The sequence below is a fragment of the Puma concolor genome, chromosome B2, assembly GCF_028749965.1.
Source record: "Puma concolor isolate L17-30 chromosome B2, mPumCon1.1.hap2, whole genome shotgun sequence".
Taxonomy (NCBI): domain Eukaryota; kingdom Metazoa; phylum Chordata; class Mammalia; order Carnivora; family Felidae; genus Puma; species Puma concolor.
Window position 1 is genome coordinate 29,192,501 of NC_141671.1, and position 3,870 is coordinate 29,196,370.

The window sequence follows — 3,870 nt, forward strand, 5'->3', positions numbered from 1 at the left end:
TTTCAAAGGGCAAAAATCAAGGTATTGGTAGGCTGCATTCCTTTCTGGAGATTGTAGGGGGAAATCTGTTACCTTCTCATTGGTTTGTGTGCAAAATTCAGTTTCTGCAGTTGTAGGGCCTATGTTCATGTTTTCTTGCTGGCTGTAAGCTGAGGGCCATTTACAGCTTCTAGAGGTCACTAGGTGCTTTTTCTGTCTTCAAAGCATTGACAGCTTGAATCCTTTTCATATTGCATCTTTCTGACTCGCTCTTCTTTAATTGTCTTCCACTTTTTATTTAATGTTTATTTACTTTTGAGAGAGAGAGAGGGAGACAGAGAATCCGAAGCAGGCTCTGCACTGCCAGCGCAAAGCCTGATGTGGGGTTCAAACCCAAGAACCATGAAATCATGACCTGAGCTACAGTAGGAAGTTCAAGTGACTGAGCCACCCAGGCACCCCTAATTATCTTCCACTTTTAAGGACTCACATGTTTAGATTGGGCAAGGGTAATTTCTTTATTCCAAGGTCCTTAACCTTAATCACATTTTCAAAGTCATTTTTTTGCCATGTAAAGCAACATATTTACAAGTACCAGGGATTAGAATGTGGGCATCTTTGAAGGACTATTATTCTGGCTACTATAAAGCATTGGTGAAGAATGTTTGCAGCTACAAATAAAAAACCTGGCTATAGTGACTTAAAGAAATAGGGATATATTTTTTCTGTGATAAAATGATATCTGGAGGCAGTGAGATCAAAGTTGGGTTGTCCATCGGGATCTTTTATTTCTTTTCTCTTTTATCTTTCTACTCCACCATCTTTTTTTTTTAATGTTTATTTTTGAAAGAGAGAGAGCATAGTTGGGGAGAGGGGCAGAAAGAGAGGGAGACACAAAATTTGAAGCAGGCTCCAGGCTCTGAGCTGTCAGCACACAGCCCAGTGCAGGGCTTGACCTCACGAACCATGAGATCATGACCTGAGCCAAAGTCGGAGCCTTAACCAACTGAACCACCTAGACACCCTGTTTACTCCACCATCTTTAATGTGTTTGCTGCTGCTGTTGTTGCTGCTGCTGCTGCAGTTCTAGACACTATGTCTGCATTGAAGGCCAGAAAGAAAAGGGAGACCCATTCTAGAATCCTTCCTTCAAACTTCTCTTATACATCCTTGCTTAGAACTGGATTTTATGGCCACTTTTTTTTTTCTAGGAAGTATGAAAAATAGAGTTTCTGGCAAAGATAATCTATGTTGTCTGGGAACCCTGGAAAGTCATCTCATGAAACTATCATGGGAAATATCTGGGGTTTTTAGGCAAAGAAGAACAAAGGAGAGTTCTTGGCTAGGCAGTGAACAATGGGTTATCTTACAGAATCAAAGGAAAAGTAAAGCAACTAAGAGTCAGAAAAGAAATACCCAGCATGTCTCCAAGAATTTGATCAGTAGGAACTCATGAGGCTTCACTCCCTGGATACTGCAATTACATGATTTTCCTCCAAAAACTCCTCATCTCTGGATTCTTACTTCCAGATTTTAAATCTCTGGGAGAAACAATTTGACTCCGGTTAGGTCAGATGCCCACCTTTGGGTTGATTAACTATAGCTCTGAGGTCAGGGGCATTTATGCAGATGAGTCCTAACCCTAGAAGTCTGTCTGTGTTTGGGGACTGTTCTTAGAGAAATGGGCATTATGAGATGGACCTTTAACCAAGAGATGTCTTATACTTACAAAGTAAACATGGATAAAGGACACTTAAAAATTAAAATTCTGACTGTATGTCTGTGTAATGATTTTATTATGTGATAATAATGGCCAACATAATGTAGTAGCAGAAGTTTTTCAAAATGATGTTGGGAGGAGGGAGGGAAGATGGCAGCGTAGGAGGATGCTGGGCTCACCACGCGTCATGCTGATCACTTAGATTCCACCTACACCTGCCTAACTAACCCAGAAAACCACCAGAAGACTAGCAGAACAGAGTCTCCAGAGCCAAGCGCAGACAATAGGCCCACGGAAGAGGGTAGGAAGGGCAGAGAGGTGGTGGTGCTCCACGGACTGGTGGGAAGGAGCCGGGGTGGAGGGGCGGCCTGCCGGCCAAGCAGAGACCCCGAGTCTGGCTGGCAAAAGCGGAGGGGCCAGAGGGAGTGTGTTCCCACAGCAAGCGGGACTTGACATCTGGAAGGTTATAAGCTAACAGCTCTGCTCTGAGAAAGGGAGGGCTGCAGGACAATGGGAGGGAGTGTTGTTGAGCCCCGGAAGACAGAGCGCAGCTTGGCGGGGAACAAAGGCGCTCGCCAGCGCCATCTCCCTCGCCCATCCCCCAGCCATAAATCCCAAAGGGAACCAGTTCCTGCCAGGGAACTTGCTTGCTCTGCCCAAACACCCAGTGCTGTGCTTCTGCGGAGCCACCCCTCCTGCAACAGGTCTGACTCCCTCCCGCTGCCACAGGGCCCCTCTTGAAGTGGATCACCTAAGGAGAAGCAAGCTAAGCCTGCCCCTCCTGCCCCCGTGTACCTTGCCTACCCACCCCAGCTAATATGCCAGATCCCCAGCACCACAAGCCTGGCAGTGTGCAAGTAGCCCAGACAGGCCCCACAGTGAATCCCACCCCTAGGAGAGGGGAAGAGAAGACACATGCCAGTCTGACTGTGGCCCCAGCGGTGGGCAGGGGGCAGACATCAGGTCTGACCGACTCCGCCCACCAACTCCAGTTATACACCACAGCACAGGGGAAGTGCCCTGCAGGTCCGCACCACTCCAGGGACTATCCAAAATGACCAAACGGAAGAATTCCCCTCAAAAGAATCTCCAGGAAATAACAACAGCCAATGAACTGATCAAAAAGGATTTAAATAATATAACAGAAAGTGAATTTAGAATAATAGTCATAAAATTAATCGCTGGGCTTGAAAATAGTATAGAGGACAGCAGAGAATCTCTTGCTACAGAGATCAGGGGACTAAGGAACAGCCAGGAGGAGCTAAAAAATGCTATTAATGAGCTGCAAAATAAAATGGAGATGACCACGGCTCAGATTCAAGAGGCAGAGGAGAGAATAGATGAACTAGAAGATAAAATTATGGAAAAATAGGAAATTGAGAAAAAAGAGATAAAAAAAATCCAGGAGTATGAGAGGAAAATTAGACAACTAAGTGATGCACTAAAGAGAAATAAGCTGCGCATAATTGGTATTCCAGAGGAGGAAGAGAGAGGGAAAGGTGCTGAAGGTGTACTTGAAGAAATCATAGCTGAGAACTTCCCTGAACTGGGGAAGGAAAAAGGCATTGAAATCCAAGAGGCACAGAGAACTCCCTTCAGACGTAACTTGAATTGATCTTCTGCATGACATATCATAGTCAAACTGGCAAAATACAAGGATAAAGAGAAAATTCTGAAAATAGCTAAGGATATAAAGGGAGACCTATAAGACTTGTGACCGATCTCTCTACTGAAACTTGGCAGGCCAGAAAGGAATGGCAGGAGATCTTCAATGTGATGAACAGAAAAAAATATGCAGCCCAGAATCCTTTATCCAGCAAGTCTGTCATTTAGAATAGAAGGAGAGAAAGGGGCGCCTGGGTGGCGCAGTCGGTTAAGCGTCCGACTTCAGCCAGGTCACGATCTCGCGGTCCGCGAGTTCGAGCCCCGCGTCAGGCTCTGGGCTGATGGCTCGGAGCCTGGAGCCTGTTTCCGATTCTGTGTCTCCCTCTCTCTCTGCCCCTCCCCCGTTCATGCTCTGTCTCTGTCTGTCCCATAAATAAATAAAAACGTTGGAAAAAAAAAATTTAGAATAGAAGGAGAGATAAAGGTCTTCCCAAACAAACAAAAACTGAAGGAATTTGTCACCACTAAACCAGCCCTACAAGAGATCCTAAGGGGGATCCTGTGAG